This window comes from Oryx dammah, unplaced genomic scaffold (assembly GCF_014754425.2).
Source record: "Oryx dammah isolate SB20612 unplaced genomic scaffold, SCBI_Odam_1.1 HiC_scaffold_5, whole genome shotgun sequence".
Classification (NCBI taxonomy): Eukaryota; Metazoa; Chordata; class Mammalia; order Artiodactyla; family Bovidae; genus Oryx; species Oryx dammah.
Genome location: NW_024070189.1, coordinates 76598362 through 76622617, shown reverse-complemented (window position 1 = coordinate 76622617; position 24256 = coordinate 76598362). Strand labels below are relative to the sequence as shown.

Below are 24256 nucleotides of genomic sequence, written 5' to 3'. Positions count from 1 at the left end.
TCCATATGACATCACATACAGTCAAATTAATGGAGCCAACACGCATATAACATCATGACCGTCTAGTATCATTATCCTTATGAATCTGATCAGTCAGACTCACTAGATATGAAATAACAAACTTTAAAGCTATAAGCAAGCTTTAGACATCACTTTGTGCATACGTAATCCAAGACAAGTATATATTGTTGCTGTTTTCTGTTCCTAAATCCTGTCTGACTCTTCTGTGATTCCATGGAATGTAGCCTGCCAGGCTCCTCTGTCCATGGAATTTCTCAGGCAAGAATCCTGGAGTGGGTTGCCATTTTCTTCTTCAGGGGACCTTACCGACCTAGGAATTGAACCCACGTCTCTTGTGTCTCCTGCATCAGCAGGCGGATTCTTTACCATTAGTACTACCTGGGAATCCCAAAGCATATCTCATTTAAAAATTGAATTGAAACTATAATGTGACTGAAGTAACAACAAAAATCTTTAAGATACCTTTCACAATTGGTCAAAATGATGCACTGAAAAATTGAAAACCATCAAATATATTTCCTGATATGTTCCTGATATGCAGTCATAGACACACAGCATTAATATTTATTCTCTAATCTTATCCTCCCATCTGTAGTATTTTCATTTTCTCCTCTCAATCTAAAATCATATGCCTTTCTCAGTGCTTCTCTTCCTAACCCCCACAGCATCTAGTACATGCTTCTATTAGGGTGTATGTTGGGGGTACTGTTTATAATCCTCTGCTGTCCTATTAGTTTCCTACACTAGATTGTAAAATTCTTCAGGGCCAGAACCTAGTTTAATTTATAATAGTTGTGGAGGTAATATTTGTTGCCTAACAAAGGTTGAATCCTTATACATAATTCCTTGGTAGCAGAGTTCTGACTGTATTTTAGGTGCACCCATAATGGGAAATAGATGGGGAAACAGTGGAAACAGTGTCAGACTTTATTTTTGGGGGCTCCAAAATCACTGCAGATGGTGACTGCAGCCATGAAATTAAAAGATGCTTACTCCTTGGAAGAAAAGTTATGACCAACCTAGATAGCATATTCAAAAGCAGAGACATTACTTTGCTGACTAAGGTCCATCTAGTCAAGGCTATGGTTTTTCCAGTAGTCATGTATGGATGTGAGAGTTCGACTGTGAAGAAGGCTGAGCGCCAAAGAATTGATGCTTTTGAACTGTGGTATTGAAGAATACTCTTGAGAGTCCCTTGGACTGCAAGGAGATCCAACCAGTCCATTCTGAAGGAGATCAACCCTGGGATTTCTTTGGAAGGAATGATGCTAAAGCTGAAGTTCTAGTACTTTGGCCACTTCATGCGAAGAGTTGACTCATTGGAAAAGACTCTGATGCTGGGAGGGATTGGGGGCAGGAGAAGATGGGGACGACCAAGGATGAGATGGCTGGATGGCATCACTGACTCGATGCACATGAGTTTGGGTGAACTCCGGGAGTTGGTGATGGACAGGGAGGCCTGGTGTGCTGCGATTCATGGGGTCGCAAAGAGTCGGACACGACTGAGCGACTGAACTGAACTGAGGCCCTAAAATATGTTAAATGAATAATAGACTATAGTTTCAATTAGAATGTGAATATCAGACTAGAAGAATTTAGCAAAAATCTTATCTTTTGCATCAGAGCTACTTTATAAGATTTCTGAAATATCACCAGCAATATGAACTTCCAATAATCAAAGTTCTATCAAGTGCAATGTATTACAGAGATGATGAGTTGAATCCACAAGGCATTTATCTTTTGTCTTATTAAGAATTCTAAACTATGGAAGGAAATAAGCAAAATATTCAATTTCTATCACTTCAAATTTGTAGTACTGAAGATAAGTTACAGATTAAATGTAAAAAGCAAATCCCACTTAGAATTTCCATCTTGATTTGTGTATTAAGTGGTAAAATATAAATTGTTATAAATTTTTCTCCTGATATTCAACTTTAATGAATATTCTCTTGACTCTAAATAGTATGGTTCATTTTTCAAATGAGAAGCCCAGAGTCATGGAAAACTTCAGATGCAGGAGGATATTATACCAAGAAAACATCAAGCATTGCTCATACCAGGCCCTTTTCAAGTCAAATGCCATCATCTTTCTAGGCAAGAAGAAAGAGACTGCATATGTGCCACACATCATTGCAATCTTGTTTGCAGACCGTGACTGAGCAGAAGAGTGAAACTACACACGTGTAAGAAACAGCTTTGTGCTTTCTATGCAGATCTATCCCCATGAGTTTATTAATCAAATCATTATTTTTGTCAGGTCACCCATGCATTCCCTCAGAAGTTTTCAAGAATAAATGATCAAAGATAACTATAGCAAAACTCAGATAGAAAGATTAAACCAGAAGTAAACTATACACAACTACAATATTCCCTTTAAATTTTTTTCTTTTTTCAAAATATAAAGGAAGTTCTAGGAAATCTTAAAAAAAAATTTCCCTCTGGCTAAAAATATAAACAAGCATAACCCAATAGTTACAACTCCCTTATTTCCCAAAAAGTGAAGGAGACAAGAAAGAGTTACAGCTTAAAGTGTTCATATCTTTGACCTAATGACTGTACAACAGAAAAGATGTTTGAAATTATTAGTGAAGAAAAACTTTAGTCAGATGTTCTTCACCAAACTATAATACTTTAAGTTCAAAATAATTGTCGAGGAAGGGTGAAGCAATTATAGAAAAGATTGTCAGGCTGTAAGTTCAGAGATGAAATGAGCCATGTTCATCTCCCTCACGTTCAGCTCTCAGCACATTACCTGGTGCAGAGAAAAGTCTCAGGAATCACAATTCATTCACTTACCCACTCACTCATTCTACATATCCATCCACAACTAGGTATTCAGCCTTACATTCATCCCAGGAATTAAGCCAGCACTGGTGATACAGGCAGAATACAGGCAGTTTTGTCTTCAAGGAGCGGTAATTGATGATACAGTTAGGAAAGGAAGGAAGAACAAAACATAAATACTGTGAGGAAATGCTAATGCTCAGTGGGTGACTGGTGGTTGTAATGGAAATATACAAAAATGTAATGAGAGTTAAAGAAAAAAATGGTGGGATTCGCTTAGATTCAAAGAACAGTTGGTGATACTTTCTGAGAGGACCAGTCATATAGATGGGAAAATAGATCTCTGCTGGCCACAAAGTCAGGGAAGGGGAAGGATTTGGAAAGGAAGTGAACAAAGAAGGAGCCTGATGAAAATTTGTTGAATGAATGTCATGGCAGAAGATGGATGACTGAGAAGATGTCCCATTTGTGATCAATATTTCTCCATGTTGGAATATTTCTGGAGATGCTTCCTTACCAGGCTCTCCCATTTTTTCTTTTTGTGTTTAAAATCTGTGATAGGCAGGTAAGAAGTATTGGTGCCAACCTCAAAAACAGTTCATTTTCTGGAATAGCCACAGAATAATAATAAAAGGAAAAACAAGCATTTTATTTTGCTTTTCATGCATACCACCACTGCTTTCATCTGCTTTTGCTCTGTTTTGATTCTTAACATGATAAGAAGAACATAACACAAAACGATATTGTATTGGCTCAGAAATCAAACTGAACCTCAAGGTGATTAAGTGTTGGTTACTATACAATACTTCTAAATGGAAATTATATTAAATAGTATATGAAATATTACCATACCTAAGAATATTTTCACTTAATTTTAGCTTCTGAATGCATCTAGGACATGTTATTTACAACTTGCTAATTACTCAATTTTTGTCATAAATATATGTGTGTGGGTGTTTATTTTTCATTGAATTTCAAAGGATATAAACATGAAGTACTAAAACCAAAACAGCTTCCACAGTGCCTTGTGCCAGTCATAATAAAGTCCTATAATTTATTTTTAAAAGCAGAACATGTAGAATTCAAAATTTAACAAGGTTGCTGCTTACAGATCAGACTTAGGAAATCAATTTAACTTCTATACTCCATAACTCAAGTCACTTCTGCCAAAATGTAATTCTTATCATAACACTTTTTCAGAAAACTCAATTATTTCCAATTACATATTTTACAGTCTGTACTTCTATATTTGATTTTAATAAAAATTCTAACAAGTTGCTTGACATTAATCATTGACTATAATAATAACTCATGCCATTTACTTCCATGGACACTCCTTTTCATGAACTTAATATCGCTATCTGTTTTAATAGACATATGTAACACAAAGAAGAAATTGATTACCTGAACAAAATAAGACATTAAGTCAGAGAATTGGTTTTTTTAAAATTGTTTTTGAATCATAATATACCAGTAACGTAAACCAAGCCCTTGGGCACCAGTATGGTTCATGAATCTAGGAAATGTATTAAAATTTTGGCAGAAGAGTGGTTTTTGATATAACCTAGGCTTTGATATAGGAGAACAGCTTAGAAAAAGATTACTTATTGAAGTCAAGGTATATTCAAAAGCTTTTATATCATTCTAACGATAGTCATACTTATTAAGTGTAGTTGTATATATTGAAATTCTACAAGTTTAACTTTCATTGGACCTACATTCTATGAATTCAACCAACTATTAATCTCAAAATTATACTGCATCTGAAAAAGGGGATGCATTACAAATAGACAGTTTTATGACAGAGAGAAAATTACTGACAAGAATTGCTAGGTTCTAACCCACTACGGAGCTGAGGGAACCTGAGCAAGTAACTTACTGCCTTTTCAACTCAGATTTTTAATCTGTAATATTGATGGCTTAATCATATAAGTTTCAAGTTAAAAAATTCAGATTTTTTTTTAACATTCTGAACTGCCATTTATATACTATCAATCCTTTTATATTCCAGTGGAAAGGAAAACAAGTAAATGAGCACAATAATTGTAGTTGTGACAGGCAAAATAATGGCTCTCCAAAGATGTCTATGCCCTAATCTAAGAATCAATGAATATGTTAGGTTACATAGAAAAGGGAAATAAAGATTGCAAATGAAATAAAAGTTGCTGATCAACTGACCTCAATATGGGAAATCGTTATTATCCATGTGGGCCCAATATAATCAAGAGTTCATGAAACATGCAAAAGGGAGATAGAAGAGCCAGTATCAAAATAATACCAAGTAAGAAAAACTCAGCAGGCCATTCCTGGCTTTCAAGATGGAAAAGGGCCATGAGAGAAGGAATGGAGGCTAACTCTACAAACTGAAAAAGTCTGGAGAATTCTCTAGAGTCTCCAGAATGAAACATATCCCTGGCAACTTATTTTAGTCCAGTGAAAATGACTGCAGACTTCTGCCCTCTAGAATGATAACACATTTCATTGGTTTTAAGTTACTATTTGGGGTAATACGTTACAACACCAATAGAAAACTAAAATTGTAGTAATACATGCTAGGAATACACCTGTAGTCATAATGAGAAGAACATACCTACTCCTCTCATGAGCCACTATGCATATGGTAGGGCAGCCTACATAGCTGAGTATTTTAAAATACTTCTAATGTAAATGCATTTAGGAAGTTCATATGCTTTGCTGCTGGTCACATGCCCACATTATAAGTAATTTTTTTCCCACTGGATATATGGGCAGAGTAATGAGGGCCTAAGAGATTCTCAGTAACTGACAATAATTTTGAGACTCCCTTAATTTCTCCAAAATTATAGTTTTTAAAAAAAGACCCTTTGCAAAATAAAGTTGATACATTAATTATATACTTATAAAATGTACCACTATGGTAAATTCAGTTATATTAACTTAGTACATAGGTAAAATTTACTACATTTGAAAACAATTTTCTCCTTTGGCAAGAATTCATATGTATTTCTGATTATGTAGTTTATATGATTATGAAACCATTATAGTCAACTGTCAACCAAAATGGTTAATGGCTGCCAAATAATTTCTAAAAGAAATTCTAAATATTCAAACTTGAATGGAAAATTCCATCTAATGTAGGATGTGGGAATATTTTACTGTGTGTAATGTCATGCAGGAACAATCTCTGATGGCAAGGGTGCCTTTAGTATGTGAGAGTATTCAAGGGCCCTGCTCACCACTCCTTATTGTCTTTCTCATAGACAAACACCCAACTTCTTTTACATTATCAGCCTGTACTCTGATTACAACTGAGTCTATGACTCCCTATCTAGTTACCCATTGACAAGCTTTGAAATAAGAGAAGGAAATTGCCTTCACTTTGTCTTGAGGCTCCAGTGATTACACTTGAATCACTTCTATACTTGCCCTGATATTGACCCTCCAACACATGTCACAGCAAATCTCATTTATGCCTTACTTTCTGTTTCTGTCTTTGTCTTCTAGAGTCACAGTGATACTGAGTCTTGCTTAACAACTGAGGGCTAGCAGAAATTCTCACCTTTAGGACTTCCTCTAGCCTCAACTTCTTCAGGATAGATCACAACTACTTGGAATTTGGAGGTATATAGGCTAGTAAGGCGGAGAACTCACTCCAGTGTTCTTGCCTGGAGAATCCCAGGGATCGGTGGGCTGCTGTCTAGGGGGTCACACAGAGCCGGACACGACTGAAACGACTTAGCAGCAGCAGTAGGCTAGTAAGGATTAAATTGAGATATATGTCCAATTAAGAGATATTCCAATGTGCTATCTCCTCTACAATTCATCGTTGTAGTCTGCTATTTTTCTGACAATTCTAAAATTCTTGAGTCTCTTTGGGGCAAATGCCTGAAAGAATAAAGCTGTGCAAGGAAATACAAATTGTAAATCTTCCTTCCAAAATAAAGATTGGAAAAATTCCACTATCACAAGAGCAAGAGTATCCTTGTTTCAAGACAGCTGGGATATTGCTTGTTATTTGTTTCTAGAGGGACAAACATTTTATAAATTCAAAATTGTTAAGTATATCAACTTGTAACAAACCACTGTGAATCTGAAAATAAACCATCACTAAAGCCAGTGCTGTTTAAATCAGGCCATTGTCCTGTTTTTGAGATATCAAACTAAGATCACATGGTTTTATTTGAATTTTGTGAATTAATAAAAATTGTTTATTTTCAGTATAAATTTCTATAAGTAGAGATTATCACACACAAGATTAGATGTAATTATAAAGAGTTTTTGAAGGGAATGCTAAAGACTGGTAATTAATATGAACAGATAATGATAAAAATTCTCCCCTGAAAAAAATCTCACTGTAAGTGTTGGCATTCTTTGCAGATGACTAGTCAAAAATGGCCTGAAAATACTATTATAACTAAATGCTAACTTAAACTGAATGTGTTTGATAATGTCCATGTACCTTCTTTAATTCTGTTTTCTATTTTCCCCAAACTCTTAAAAATCTGAAGCTATGCATGTACATTTAGTTTAATTCTCATCTCCTTCTGAAACGGATATGTTTAATACAACTGATAATAATGTCTCCTAGTGTTTACAGTACTTGAAAATGGCTCCTTGTACCTCATAAAATCATGAGTGTCTGCTTTACCCTATCCATTTTATTTCCTCAATAATAATAATGGCATTTTTAGCTTTTCCTATCTGAGGTTTATTAGAATACTGGCATAGTCAAGTAAGGAAGTTTTAAGAACATTTCATTTCAAGTATCCTAAGGAAATCATTTCCTGACAATTAAAATCTAACCAGGAGCTCATAAGTGTTGTTGTAAAAGAAAATGACGCTTCTGACAGAAGAAAAGATGGGTGTTTTCAACCATTCTGTTGAAAATTTGAAATAAATGATAGACATGACTAGAACACTGGTTGGAATTTTATAGCTTTTGATACACTCATTATTTAAAAAAAAAAAAACTCTTTTGTCTTTCAAACATCCTAAGATTAAAAGCAAGCAATGGACAACATTGTCAACATTGCCCACGTTTCTTACAGTAAATGCCTCACTGGGAAAGGTGAAGGATTAATCCTGGTAGTTACTAAATTCAAGAAGAGATTTTGCTGAGGATAAGAGGTGTCTTTACTGCCATCAGAAATGCCCCCAAAATAGATGGTTGTCATGTGATAATTTTTTTAAAAAAATCAAGACTAAAATCATTAAAGTGAAAAAAATATTAAACATTTTCATAGATGCTGATTCTGTGAAGACAAACACACTTCCTCCCGTTCTTAGAAGCTAAAAACTGATCAGTAACCAATAGGTAACTTGAGTCTCCCTGGCCCATCGGTTTATAGCCTATGGTAAGAATCTATGCGCAGTGATGCCACAGTTATATCTAATTCTGATATGCAACAAAATTGCCCCTGACAGCTTTCCATACTTTGTTTCTCTCAAGACTTTAATCAGAGAAAAAAAACCCTCCATTTATTAATAACAAGTTATTTCCTTTAACTTTCCTTTTTTTCTTTCCCTTACCAAAAATGGTGCAGTAACTCATAAGTACTACAAACAAACGATTTTCGTTTGATGGAAAAATGGAAATTTCCTGCAGCTGTTTCACAAATATCCTAAGAGAATCATTTGCAGCCTGTAAGGAGCCTTTATTAGAAATAAGGAACATAGCAGGCAAGCAGATTAAATGGCTCTTTCCCTAAAGCTGCATCTGCTTTTAAGTCAATAAAATATTCGGATTGTTTAAAACTATAAAACATGTGGCATAAAGTAGTTTCAAGTGAATACAACTTTGCTAGGATAATCCTTTCCTTAAAGTTGCTGGAGAGTTTTAGGAAAATAAGAACTCACTCTTTGAAACTTCTTAGGCAGCCAGTGTTGTCCTCTTGCCTGGGATTTTCACAAGGTTGCAGTATACTGGAAGGTTCATAGGTCTTGAAACAGATCAGAATTATGGTGAAGTCACAACTCTGTCTCAGGTAAAAAACCTGCCCGCCAAAGCAGGAGCCACAGGAGACGCGGGTTTGATCCCTGGGGCAGTAAGATCCCCTGGAGGAGGAAATGGCAACCCATTCCAATAGTCTTGCGTGGGAAATCCCGTGGACAGAGGAGTCTGGCAGGCTACAGTCCATGGGATTGCAAAAAGTTGTACACCACTGAACACACACACACAAACACAACTCTATAACTTAATAGCTGGGAAAACTCGGGTAAGTAAAGTTTACTCTTCCAAGTCTCAGGGTCTCAGTAACAAGGGAATAACCATCTCTCCTAAAGGAGATCACATTCTGCTCAGCTTGACTCAACTGTAGGCAGGGTTCCAGGCTTCCCTGTCCTTCCCTATTTCCTAGAGTTTGCTTAAACTCTTGTCTATTGAGTCGGTGATACTATCCAACCATCTCATCCTCTGTTGCATAATTTTTAAATTACTTTGAATCAGTTTTCTTTTTAATTAAAAAAAAAGGGTCATACATAGGGTTATAGAAAACAATTTAAGAACCAACCAGATTTATTGATGTTTTGCCATAGATGATTGAATTCCATCCATCTGTCTCTCTCTTATGAAATAAAATATTACAGAAATAAAATACCCAAATAACTAATAATGGTTGTTCAGTAAATATTACTTTTTTCTCTATCTCCCTCTCTTTCCAAGTACACCATTCTTCTCAGAACAGAGATCCCTGAAAATCCCAAATGTCTTTTTACCGTCAAAAGATCAGGTATATGGGTATGATAACGGCTGTTAAACAACTTTTGTTTTTTATGTAAGAACAGATTCAAGGAATCAAACAGCAAGTTATATTCCTGGCATCTGCTGAGCTGGTCTGCTCATTAGTGCCTATTACAGTGATGGGGCTTTTTGACAGCTGCCTCTTGGCCAGAGGATCCAGAAGATCTCCAGCCCAAATACAGTGCCACCCACACCAAATTCCAAGCAGAGAGGGCAAATACTTTGTTCCCTAAGCCAAACTGCAAGTTTTCTCTTTAGAAACAGATACAGTCATGGCACAGGGATATCAGAGAGCCGTCTCATCAAGAGGCATGGGGATGGCATGGACAGTAATATTAAATGTCAAATCTCAAAGACCAAGAGAGTCTGAATGTGATCTGAGTTAACCCAAAGAAATCCCCCTTTACAAGAGGCTCTCTGAGTGAAAAATAAAACACAAATCACTATCAGTTTGATTTTCATGAGTATGAAAATGGCTTTTTATTCTCTAGTAAGATCACTCCGCAGACTATTTGGAGCCATTTAAAAATCCATTTTAATTAGATTCCATTTCTCTGAACATTGCTACAGGACTCTTAAAGGGGAATGATACAAAATATGTGAATTTTTTAATAAAAGTGCTTTTTACAAAGGTGAGTTTCCTGTTATGGAATAAGTCATCAGTGACATACCAAGATCTCTGTTGAAATATTTGATAATTTTTTTGAAATGCTTTACAACATTTTTCGATCCATATCATCTTATGGCAGGCTCCAGTTTAACTTATTAACTGGCAGTATTTATTTCTAAGAGTAATTACAACCAGATCAGAAGAGAGCACTGCAAATTATTTATAAGTATTAATATTAACAGTTAATATATAATTTGAATATTTTTAATGATTATATATCCTTATTGTAAGCTTATGCTCTGAATGTCAAGAATAACTTTTATTTGCTTAGCCAAAGAGCATAAAAACAAAGGAATAAAGAAAATTTAAAGTTTGTTAAATTTAGTGAAGGATATAAGCTGATCATGAAAAATAAACATAATTAATAGAGAATTAATGTTGAAGTAGTTATGCAGAATATTATTTTTCTAAATTTTGAAAATTGACTTCTACTTCCTTGGCATAAAAATAAAAGACATATACAGACACTTAAAGCTTGTTTAAAGCACATGTGGAAAATACCACAATATATTTAAGCTTGTTATAATTAATTAACAAGGCTTGTAGAAAGAAGAATTTCAGGGAGGCCATGAAGACTGTAAGATTTCTAGCAATGTCAGGATATTATATCTGATGCTTTAGCTTAAATACACCATCAGAAAATATGAATAACAAATGACAATGAATTATTGTCATAAAATTAGGATAATATTCTATATTCATATTTGACTTAGAATTACTGAGTCCTTGGAGTTGGTGACGGACAGGGAGGCCTGGAATGCTGTGATTCATGGGGTCGCAGAGTCAGACATGACTGAGCGACTGAACTGAACTGTATATTACAGATACTTAAGCAATATTCTTAAAATGTTTGCAGTTCTACTTTTGGTTTCTCTCACAATTTAATATCAAGTTTTACTCTTCACTTTTTAAAACAATGATGCAGTAAATCACAGAAACTTTGAGTGGCAATGTAATACACAGAAGACATATATTCCCCACTTTCTATTGACCTTAAATACGTCTCTAGCTCAGGGATTATCTTTTCAATGCTGCATTAACCAAAACAAGATTTTAGTGTTCCACATAAGCCCTTTAAAATATAGATTTCTAAGTACATTCTTCTCTTGCTTATATGGGAAAAGGAAAATATAAATATACTCCGTATTGATTTCATGCTGCTGCAATTAGGATAAAATAATATCAGATGTGTCATTCTCTGTATATTATTATTTAGTGGTTCTTAAAATGCTGATATCCTAGAATCACTTGGGTAATTTAAAAATAGCCTAATATTGAGCTGACTATGAGCGATTCTGATTGAACTGGTTCAGGATGGAACACGTTGTAAATCTTCCTAGGTGATTCTGATATTTGGCCAGCAGTGAGATCCACACTGGTACAGCACAAAAGCAAAGGGAGAGACTCAGAGGACATCTGAAATATTCCTCAGCACAGTGGTGCTCTACTTTCTATACCATCCAGCTCTAAGAAATTTTAGAACATATATTCTGGGATTTCTTCATCTCTCCATCTGGAAAACATCAGTTTCTTCTTTGGTACAATTAGCACTCCTCTTTTATAAGAACCCTGCATTTATTCTGATGTGTAATAACATCCCCAGATCAGCAAAGGAGATTAAAAAGAATCTCAAGCCAATGGAGTCAGTCTCCCACACTTGTGAAAATCCTGCTTTCCACAGCACTGTCTGCTCAGAAGCTATATATAGGCATCTTTTATCCTCTCTACCACCTTCACTGGTGTTTGTTTCCTCTCCTCCATTTTTTTTTTTTTTAAAGAAGCTATTTTCCTAGGAAGTTCAGAAAGGAGTGCAAGAAACTGTTCTTATATTAGTTTCTGTGTTTGAATTCTGACACTGGGGGAAAAAAAAAAAAAAAACCAACTTCCACAGTTCTGTTTGCCTATATAAGCCCAGATGAATTGTTAGTATTTAACTCAATATAGAAAAGAAGTTAAGATACCTAAAGGTAATATATACTACCAGTTCCCATTCCACTCCTCTATTGTTTAAAGGACCAGTGTGTATCAGCTGCTGTTTATATGAGTCCATAGGTTATAAGAAATCCAGTATAGCTTCCCTCATTTCATGGATTAGGAAATTTATGAGGTCTAACCTTTATAACCTAAGCTAAGTAAATGTCACACATCTTAACCATCAGCAAGAAAGCTCTCACACACACTGAACCAAAGATACAAAAATAGTCTTTTCAAATTTCATTCCAATCTTCCCAAGCATTGCAAGGCACAATACATTAAATAAGAGCCATGGCAAAAGCTATAGGAAATGGTAATCAATAAAACACTTCACAGCAGACTGTTCACTCCATGAGTTCTGTCAAGAAATATATTGAGAGGACTGCTCATCTTTAGCAAAATGATTTTATCCAGCACAACAGAACGTTCTGGATTCAGTTCACAGAATAAGTGCTCTAACAGAAAACATGGGGGTTCAATTTTCTAGGCTTAGAAAATAAATTTGATGTAAGTGCTGAACTGAGCCATGGAAAAATAATTAGAATTTCCTCACTGAGAAGAAAATTTATACAACTTGTATATTTACTCCAGTAAATGGAGCCAAGTTTAGGGTGGCTTAAGGAGAATGCTATCTATAACATTCCAGTTGCACATAGTATTTACCTCCTTTTTCTTTGAGTCTGGCCCTGTAGTCCTTGCTGCCTGAGAGTACTCAGATGTCCCCGACTATACCAGCGTAGTGATCTGGTAGAGTTTAGGTAAGATGGATCCTGAATGCATGCAGTGAAAGACGGTGTGCTGCTGCTGCTGCTAAGTCGCTTCAGTCGTGTCCGACTCTGTGCGACCCCAGAGACGGCAGCCCACCAGGCTCCCCCGTCCCTGGGATTCTCCAGGCAAGAACACTGGAGTGGGCTGCCATTTCCTTCTCCGATGCGTGAAAATGAAAAGTGGAAGTGAAGTCGCTCAGTCCTGTCCAACCCTCAGCGACCCCATGAACTGCAGCCTTCCAGGCTCCTCCATCCATGGGATTTTCCAGGCAAGAGTGCTGGAGTGGGGTGCCATTGCCTTCTCCGGGAAAGACAGTATAAACCTAACTAAAAGCCTCATTCTCATGAGAACTTTTACAAGACACACCTGACTTTCACAAAGCCCTCTTTAAACAACACACCTGAGTCGCAAATTTCTCATATCAGCCATCTACATTCTTGGGAAGGAAAACATCTTTCTTCCACATTGCTGTCAAAGTAGAGTGTATCTTCAAATTCAAAAAGGTATGTCAAATAAAATAGTCGCATGCTACATAAACTTAGTCTAAGCAGTAAAAAATACAACTCAACCTTCACATATTAAGTGTATAGCCTTCACTTTATTCCATTGTTTTCGGCTCACTTTTTAGATATGAGATTTTAATTGCTTACCTTTTTCAATTTTCTTTTTACTTCCCTTCCTTCTCTTTGTCTAGCACTTTCTGCATATGTGATAAACCTTACATTACTAGCTCACATTTTCTTGCTTAAAGATCCCATTTCTCATGCATCAATATGCAGCAATCTGTCTTCTACTGGGAACTGCTTAAGTACCCAAGAATACATTTCATATCAAGTAAGGAAACTTCAGTTCTCTACATGAATTCGAATGAGTTTACTTGTCCTACTAAGAGGTCTGTTTTATAGCCTATTAAGTGAAGAGACTGGATTTAATTATCTAAGCTTCTTTTACTCTAATATCCTTTTTTTTAGTGAAAGTAGATAATAAATAATTGCCTTTCCATAATATTGTTAATTTGAGATAATATGCATTGAAATTCAGATTTAATTAACAGTTGGGTATTTTTTCCAAAGGCATTTTTAAGTTTTATACTTTTTAACTTTTACCTGTGTTGTACCCATTTTACTACTGTGGGTTTGTAATATTTTATTTGTAATGAAAAGATTGAGATAAATAGTGGAAATCGACCAAGCAAGATTTACAAAAGCTTCTCTCTTGAAATAGAGAGGATAAATTATTTCAAGCTGGGCTCAGGAGAAGGTACAGTAATAGGAACTGAGTAAGGCCTGCTAGGGGAGAAGGCAATGGCACCCCACTCCAGTACTCTTGCCTGGAAAATCCCATGGACAGAGGAGCATGGTGGGCTGCAGTCCATGGGGTCGCTATGAGTTGGACACGACTGAGCAACTTCACTTTCACTTTTCACTTTCATGCATTGGAGGAGGAAATGGCAACCCACTCCAGTATTTTGCCTGGAGAATCCCAGGGACGGCGGAGGCTGGTGGGCTGCCGTCTATGGGGTCACACAGAGTCGGACACAACTGAAGCGACTTAGCAGCAGCAGCAAGGCCTGCCAGGAGGTTGGCCATTTTGATTACTTGGCGGGAGCAGTCTTACTAGTGTTGAGCTCCCTCAGATTAGGTGCCTCAGAAAGGCTTTTACTCCCTAATTAGCTCCCTAGATTAACAGTCTCTGAAAGGTTTTTGCTAGAACTGAACTGCCAAGCCCACACTTAAGAATTTTAAACAGCAGATTATCCTGAGTCTTGAAATTTTCTGGATTGAGATGAAATAGTGAAAGGAAAATTTCTCTGTTGGTATTTGCAGAATTGCTTTTGAACTGTGGTGTTGGAGAAGACTCTTGAGAGTCCTTGGACTACAAGGAGATCCAACCAGTCCATCCTAAAGGAAATCAGTCCTGAATATTCATTGCAAGAACTGATGTTGAAGCTGAAACTCCAATACTTTGGCCACCTGATGCAAAGAGCTGACTCATTTGAAAAGACCCTGATGCTGGGAAAGATTAAAGGCAGGAGGAGAAGGGGAAGACAGAAGTTGAGATGGTTGGATGGCATCACCGACTCAATGGACATGAGTTTGGGTAAACTCCGGGAGTTGGTGATGGACAGGGATGCCTGGTGTGCTGAGGTTCATGGGGTCGCAAAGAGTTGGACACGACTGAGTGATTCAGCTAATACTGATACTGATCTGCAGAATAGTCTAGCAGCTGAGGTAAGAGTATGAGTGAAAAACAGGAGACAATGTAATGACAGAAGGTAGGGGATAAAAACCTCTCTGAGGAGAGTGTGATTGAGTATGGCATTACCACACACACCCCCACACCCACACACAAAAACTGGCAAAAAATTCAAATCACTTGGGTAAAAGAAAAGGAGCAAAGGAGAAGTAGGATCCAAATCTAGCTTAAATCCAGCTGAAAATTGGAGCTTTGATAATTAGAAGATCTACAGGGAAATCATAAAGAAGAGCTAGGCTTCCTTGGTGGCTCAGACAGTAAAGAAACTGCATGCAGTGGAGGAGACCCGTGTTCAATCCCTGGGTCAGAAAGGTGCCCTGGAGAAGAGAATGGCTACCCACTCCAGTATTCTGGCCTGGAGAATCCCATGGACAGAGGAACCTGGTGGGCTACAGCCCATGGGGTTGCAAAGAGTCAGACACGACTGAGCAACTTTCATAGAAGAGCTATTTTAATACTAATTTTCTGTAATACTGATAATAAAGCCACTTAGGAAAAAATAAATCTATTTAAAAAAAGAATATCAGTACTATATTTAAAATATTAAGCAGAATGTAGTCATTATTTGACACAACTATAAAGTTTTGGAAAACAAAGGTGAAAGAAATCCAAATATTCCATTTTGTCCTTAAGAGTGGCTTGAATTGTTGAAAAATTGTTTTGGGACTGCTATTAGCAATATTTACTTATACTTAAGTCATAATTCACTGTGATCAAATAACTTTTGGTTCTTAGTCTTTTGGGGAGGTACCACACCATTTCAGTGTAGTCAAGTATATTACACTGCTTAAAGCAAAATAAGAGTTAATACTTTGTCAAATTTTACTAATATCACTGACAATGTTTTTAACCACAAACACAGACATTCCTTTTTTTATACAAAAGCTTAATGATTTAATCTCTTATTTGACCAAACATTTTTAGGAGTTATAAAGGCTTAGTGGTATTAGACTTTAATTAATTTGATATATTATAAATGAATTTACTCAAGTACTATTAAATATTATCATAAATAATTAAAATTAAGATATACTTGTCAAAATAGTTTAATAAACTGGGCTTGATTGTAGTCGCCTTGAATTTCTAGCATGTTCATTTTCTAATTCACAAAATCTAATAAGTCAAGAATGAGAGTTCTACATTTGAACTAAGAGGGTTCTAAGAAAATTATTAGGTTTACTTGAAAATAGTAACTTAAAAAATGATTATTTATAAACGAGATGAATAAAATATCAGTAGCATCAAACTTCATTTTCTGAATGTTGAGTTTTAAGCCAACTTTTTCACTCTCCTCTTTCACATTCATCAAGAGGCTTTTTAGTTCCTCTTCACTTTCTGCCATAAGGGTGGTATAATCTGCATATCTGAGGTTATTGAGATTTCTCCCAGCAATCTTGATTCCAGCTTGTGCTTCCTCCAGCCCAGCGTTTCTCATGATGTACTCTGCATAGAAGTTAAATAAGCAGGGTGACAGTATACAGCCTGGACGTACTCCTTTTCCTATTTGGAACCAGTCTGTTGCTCCATGTCCAGTTCTAACTGTTGCTTCCTGACCTGCATATAGGTTTCTCAACAGGCAGGTCAGGTGGTTTGGTATGCCCATCTCTTTCAGAATTTTCCACAGTTTATTGTGATCCACACAGTCAAAGGCTTTGGCATAGTCAATAAAGCAGAAATAGATATTTTTCTGGAATTCTCTTGCTTTTTTGATGATCTAGTGGATGTTGACAATTTGATCTCTGGTTCCTCTGCCTTTTCTAAAACCAGCTTGAACATCTGGGAGTTCACGGTTCCTGTATTGCTGAAGCCTGGCTTGGAGAATTTTGAGCATTACTTTAATGAAGATCTTGGCATTTGGTCCCATCACTTCATGGGAAATAGATGGGGAAACAGTGGAAACAGTGTCAGACTTTATTTTGGGGGGCTCCAAAATCACTGCAGATGCTGACTGCAGCCATGAAATTAAAAGACGCTTACTCCTTGGAAGAAAAGTTATGACCAACCTAGATAGCATACTGAAAAGCAGAGACTTGACTTTGCCAACAAAGGTCCGTCTAGTCAAGGCTATGGGTTTTCCAGTAGTCATGTATGGATGTGAGAATTTGACTGTGAAGAAAGCTGAGCGCCCAAGAATTGATGCTTTTTGAACCGTGGTGTTGGAGAAGACTCTTGAGAGTCCCTTGGACTGCAAGGAGATCCAACCAGTCCATTCTGAAGGAGATCACCCCTGGGATTTCTTTGGAAGGAATGATGCTACAGCTGAAACTCCAGTACGTTGGCCACCTCATGCGAAGAGTTGACTCACTGGAAAAGACGCTGATGCTGGGAGGGACTGGAGGCAGGAGGAGAAGGGGACAACCGAGGATGAGATGGCTGGATGGCATCACTGATGCAATGGATGTGAATCTGAGTGTACTCCGGGAGTTGGTGATGGACAGAGAGGCCTGGCGTGATGTGAAACATGGGGTCGCAAAGAGTCGGACTTGACTGAGTGACTGAACTGAACTGAAGTGAACTGCGCATCAAACTGCTGCTGCTGCTAAGTCGCTTCAGTTGTGTCTGACTCTGTGCGACCCCATAAATGGCAGCCCATCAGGCTCCCCTGTCTCTGGGATTGTCCAGGCAAGAACACTGGAGTGGGTTGCCATTTCCTTCTCCAATGTGTGAAAGTGAAAAGTGAAAGTTAAGTCGTTCAGTCGTGTCTGACTCTTTGCGAAGCCATGGACTGCAGCCTACCAGGCTCCTCCGTCCATGGGATTTTCTGAGCGAGAGTACTGGAGTGGCTTGCCACTGCTGCTGCTAAATCATTTCAGTCGTGTCCAACTCTGTGTGACCCCATAGATGGCAGCCCACCAGGCTCTCCTGACCCTGGGATTCTCCAGGCAAGAACACTGCTGCTGCTGCTGCTGCTGCTGCTGCTAAGTCACTTCAGTCGTGTCCGACTCTTTGCGACCCCATAGACGGCAGCCCACCAGGCTCCTCTGTCCATGGGATTCTCCAGGCAAGAGTACTGGAGTGGGGTGCCATTGCCTTCTCCAAGGCAAGAACACTAGGCCAAGACAAATCAATCCATGATTATTAAGGAACATGGTAATTTGGTAAGAAGTATAAATCGACCTACATTTGTGTGAGGTTTTACTATTAGCAAAATACTTTCACATTCATTTAATCATTATGGCCTTATAACAACATGTTGAAAGGTATCCTTTAGAGGAGAAATACAAGGGCTTTCCAGGTGGCTCACCATTAAGGAATCTGTCTGCTAATGCAGGAGTTGCAGGAAATAAAGATTCAATCCCTGTGTTGGGAAGATGCCCTGGAGTAGGAAATGGCAACCCACTCTGGTGTTCTTGCCTGCAGGACTATAGTACATGGGGTCAGAAAGAGTTGGACATGGCTGAGCATACATGCATACCTTCCTAGTCTTAGGAAATTGAGTGCTAGTGGAGGACGGTTAGTCTATCGGTATTACACTGGTAGAAATAATATGTGTGATACCAGGCAGTTTGGGGAACAAGTACCTCATGAAGGTATAAACAAAATAAGACAGAGGAAATGCACATCAGGAGAGAGACATGAGCTGGAAAATAGTGGAAATTTGAGCAAAAAAAGCAGAAGAATGATGGAACTTTGTATGTAACTTACTCTGTGTCAGCAGAGCTTTCATCCTATGCAAATAATATAATGGAATTTAAACCAAGACATAAAGTAAACAGTAATTAGCTATGCTGCCATACATAATTTACTTGGCACCAGCCTAGAGGAAGAGTTTGGGATGTGTTTCTGATGTATGCAAAGAATAAGGTGGAATGATTTGGTGATTTTTATCTGTTCAATTGTGCTAAAGGTTACAGACTTCTTGAATCCTAAAATTTCCTATCCGTGTTGCCTCATCCATTTTACCTTTCAGCACTGCTGCCTAAGAAGAGCAGAAGCTTATGGTTCTGATGCCATAGACATTCACTTGGGGTTTGAGAAATTGCAGCATCCTTCTGCTGATCTTAATCTTCTTGCCTCTTACTTTGTAAAGGAGGATTGGGTGAACCCCGAGTACACACAGGGAAGAGGATAGTGACTCAAGAGCTCTGTGCTGTGCTTAGTTGCTCAGTCATGTCCGACTCTGTGCGACCCTATGGACTGTAGCCCACCAGGCTCCTCTGTCCATGGGATTCTCCAGGTAAGAATACTAGAGTGGGTTGCCTATTAGGTAGAAAATAACACTGTTAATCCTCATTTGAAAGCAAGCTTTGGACCTAGTTAAGTAATTTAACCAAGAACACATGGGAAATGGGAAAATTGAAGCTCAAATCCAGATCTTCTGGTTTCAAATTCACACTTTTATCCTATAAATTAACATCATAAACATTACATAGGTTACACTGTCTATGACAAATTTCTGTAGTAGAATGTCATATTTTTTTTACTAGTTGGGGTAAATAAGTTGTCAAAGGTTGATCTATCATTATGAGGATAGCTATTCATATAGTATCTTAATTTACTGAAAAATTCTTCATTCAAAAATTGCACTCCTCAAATGCTTAAATAAAACATGTATGTTGGTGAATAATCTCAGAATTCAATTATGGTAGCTAAGGTGGAGATAAAATCTACCTGTCATCTTCATAAATGCTGTCAATTCCCTCCACTAAATTTTTAGCAAGGCTGTTGTTAGAGTCGCGTCTTTTCTCTCCTTCTTTGTTTAAACTGACATGTCATTGTAACTTATGGTGAGATTAAACAAATGTCAAGTAATATGAAAAGGAAAGAAAAGGAGGTAATATTACAGACCATATTATAATATATTTGCATTATACACATGCCAAAAAATTACTCCTTTGGAAACCATGGTTGACATGACTGGTACTCACCAATATGTGGATATCCTTTCCTTTCTTGAGGACATGAAAGATGACAGAAAGGGCTACATGACTAGTTTTGGCCAATGACACAAACAAGGACTGAGGAAAAAGTACAGCTAAGATTCTCCAGTCTCCCCTCCTTCTGTTGTGGCGATTTTGGAAGAGGACGCATGGCCAGGTGCTGGAGACACCCTCAACCCAGCCCAGATCACTGAATGACCACCTGAGGTACACTTGTCCTGGAGAGTCTGAGGCACTCAGGGTAAACTTGGAGTGAACGAGAAACAGCACAATGCTCCTGTGATACTAGTTGTTTGCTACCACAGCATGCACTAGTCTATCTTGGCTTATGTTTTTACTATCTGCCAGCATTTTTCAAGTAAGTTTCACTTAAATGTCTGTAAGCTTTATAGATGACCTGTGCACAATGCAGGGGCTGTGCTTTGAGCAGTCCTGAGAAGGGGTGAACAACGTGGGCTGTGAAGCTGACCTCCTGCCTTACAATCCTGCTGTGACCACCGCCTGGCTCTATGACCTTAAACAGCAGTGACACAGTTTCCTCATTTGTACAATGTAGATAATAATACAGTGGCTAAGACATTGCATTTTTAGGAGGGAAAAATGATATTATGAGCAAAAAATAACAGAAAAACACACAGGAGAATGACACAAGGCAAGCCATTGATAAGGGCTGCTGCTAAGTCGCTTCAGTCGTGTCCGACTCGGTGCGATCCCATGGACGACAGCCCACCAGGCTCCCCCGTCCCTGGGATTCTCCAGGCAAGAACACTGGAGTGGGTTGCCATTTCCTTCTCCAATGCATAAAAGTGAAAAGTGAAAGGGAAGTCACTCAGTCGTGTCCGACTCTTAGCGACCCCATGGACTGGAGCCCACCAGGCTCCTCCATCCATGGGATTTTCCAGGCAAGAGGACTGGAGTGGGTCGCCATTGCCTTCTCCGATTGATAAGGGCTAGATATCATGTATTGTTAACATCAACTCTAACCTACCCAAGGGCACACAATGTTTTATTTAGCTGACCCCAAATTCCCTTTGGTGGTTAGGATAATTGAGAACTACATCACCAAATAGTTGAAAAAACCTATTTATAGTCTAATAACAAAAGGATGGAAATGCTTTTATTAGAGCTCTAATGCACTGGTTCTTTAGATAGATCCACTCTGTGGATCTATCAGCTGTCAGGGTCAATGTTAAACAGATGAAACTCCTAAATGAAATACCAGTAATGGAAGTGACACAGGTAGTGTCAAATGGTATTAATACTATGAAATCAGAACTTGTTAGGGGAAAAATAATCCAGAATAATAGACAGCCTTTGAACTTAAGATAAAAAAAACCAGAAAGGTAATGCCTCTGGTATAACACATGAGAAAATGAAGCTTGAATTATTCAACAGCTCATTCATTTTTGATGGTAGGGAAATTGCCTGAAATCCCTTTCACATTCTGCAAAGATCAAACATATTAGGAATGTCAAAATAATATTAGACATCCCCTTTCAAGAGCCAAAATAACTCCTCAAAACAAAGGAAAAAATGGCAAATTTCAGGGCTCTAAAGAACACAAATGCTGATATTGTGGGGGAAAAAACATGGAAGTCCTGCTGGTACTATTAACAAAATGCCAGCCAGTCATTTACTAAGGGGTCAGTTTTGGCAAAGCACTGAAACTGCGGTCCTGGATTTCTTTACTTTTAAATCAGGATAATAATTTCTATTTTATACATTCATATGAGAGGTAGAAAAAACTACTGTATGTAAAGTTTCAGAAAACATTAAAAATATTAGTTTACCCATCTTTGATCAGCCTGGAATTCATAAGTCATAAGCAAAGTTTCCTATGTATTTTGCTTGGTCTTCACATAGTTCTATATCCCAGGTTGATCTAACTATGTTCTAAAGAGAATATTGTTTGCAGAGCTTCTTTATGTCCCGCTCTAGGTCTATCCAAAAAGACCAGATTGATAAATCCAAGTGCTTCCAATGAAATAACACCCTTCATAAGGGATTCTCCACTAAAATGCAGCTAATGCAGTTTTATGGGCTACCTTGGTGGCTCAGTGGTAAAAAATCCACCTGCCAATGCAGGAGATGCAAGCTTGATCCCTGGGTCGGGAAGATCCTCTGGAGAAGGAAATGGCAACCCACTCCAGTATTCTTGCCTGGAAAATTCTATGGATACAGTATGGTCAGCTACAGTCCACGGGGTCGCAAGAGAGTCAGACATGACTTAGAGACTAAACAACAACAATGCAGTTTTATGTTCAACACTGCTGCTTGCCCAAATGGTAGTATCACATCTATCATTATTTCAGAATCAGGCAACTTACACAATTCTAAAATCGTGAAAGGTTTAGTCTAAAATTTGAATACAGTGTCACAGTTCCATATGGACTCAAAAAATGTCTGTGATTTTGCAACAGTGTCTAGTAAACGTCAGATTCTGTGTGCTTTACTTAATTATGTGATATGGAATTTTATTGCTCATAAAGCATTTCCTCACTTAGAAAACATCACTAGGTACACATGCACAACAATGCAATCTTTTGCTACAAATTTGAGTATACATGACAGCATGTGAAACGGGGGAAAGACCAGAGAAACTGGGGAAAGGAACCCAAATCAGGACAAATACAAGACATCGCGTTATTGCCTATATTCCATGGGAAAAAATTCAGTCAAGGTGGTGATTCAAGACTTGATTACATCATTCCCAGAGCAATTACATGTGGAACTACTCAGCCTTTTCTTCACGAAGCATCCAAGAACTATAACTAGAACATGCAGATAAAACGTCCTGCAGAGTTTCAGAGACTGTGTAGCTGCTGTTCTTGGCGATGTTAAAAGCAACTACTGATCTGTCTAAAGAAAGCCATATAATATACAGTGCCTTATTCCTTTATTCATTAGCAGTTAGATGCAAGCATGATTCAAACACAAGATTTTTCAGGTTAATGAAATCACTTCAGTTAATAGCAGACATTTTTTTCATAGATTATTATTAAACTAATAAGAGGAGGTATGAATATAATCAGACTGAAGAGTGCGGAATTTCTTTTCTTCCATGCCCTGTATTTTTTAGCAGGTATTTTATATTTAGCTTAAGCATGGCCTAAGAAAATCAGTTTTATTTCCTTTTATAACTCCTATAACTACAGAAAGATGGAAGAGAACTTTGGTCAACTTTCTTTTCTTTTTACCATTTAGCAGTGGAGATACAATAACCTCTCATCACAAAAATGGGACCATCTGTGTTTAAACTAACAAGACAAAATTTTTCCTTGTTGTTGTTCAGTTCCTAAGCTGTGTGTACATGGACTGCAGCATGCCAGGCTTCCCTGTCTTTCACCGTGTCCCAGAGTTTGCTCAAATTCATGTCCAGTGAGTCAGTGATATCTAACCATCTCACCACCTCAGCCTCTGCCTATTTTTCTTATTCCAATTTAATTAATGGATATAGTTTTTTGAGCCATATGTTCTACCTTCCTCTATAAAGAGATGCGGTCATAAGCAGTACTATCACTTTACATTTTGTAGAAACATTATCTTCCAAAGGAGTAGGGAGGTCAGCTTTTTGGTATACTACTCTATGTGTGAATAAAAGAGTTAAAATCATGACGTGAAAAAAGACCATGCCCTTAAAGATTTGGAAAAAAAAAAATCCTGCTTTGGTATATTCAGGAAGAAAAAATATAAACCATGTTTTATGATGATTTAATAAATGATGTGCAGAATTTGCATTTCAGAATTTAAATTTCAAAAGCAAGAGTTGGATGATTACAAAAACTACACTGCCACTTATGACACTTTAATTGCAAGTTTCCAGGCAAATATTATGACACTCTATGTTAATTACTTTCCATGTTTTACAAGTTTATATATATTTAGAGGCATGACTAAGTTCCAGTGAATGTTACAAAATTATTGGGCAAAAAAACCCCTATTGGCCCAATATAGTCTATACATTAGTGAAAAAAAAAAAATAAAAAGGAACATATGGAACAAAAAACTAAAAAGAATGTCCAACACTTGCTGTAATCTACCATTTAATGTTGACTAAGTGATAGACTGTAATAGGAGAAGAAGGTCAACAACTAACTGTCTTAACGCTGGGGCTGAACTCAGCTTTACAGGCCAATAACTTATAAATGTGTGGTTTTGGCATATGTCACTAATCAAACATAAAAA

General features: G+C 37.4%; 1 protein-coding gene across 3 annotated transcripts in view; it reads right to left on the bottom strand.

Moving 5' to 3' along the window:
• Positions 1-24256, bottom strand: part of PRR16 (proline rich 16) — a 287644-nt gene that overhangs the window by 83180 nt on the left and 180208 nt on the right. The window contains exon 3 of one of the 3 annotated variants that reach the window (XM_040241701.1): positions 8641-8723. The exons of the other annotated variants lie outside the window; for them this stretch is intronic. The gene's annotated coding sequence lies outside the window, so the exon portion shown is untranslated. The remainder of the gene's footprint in view (positions 1-8640; positions 8724-24256) is intronic. 3 annotated transcript variants of the gene reach the window in all.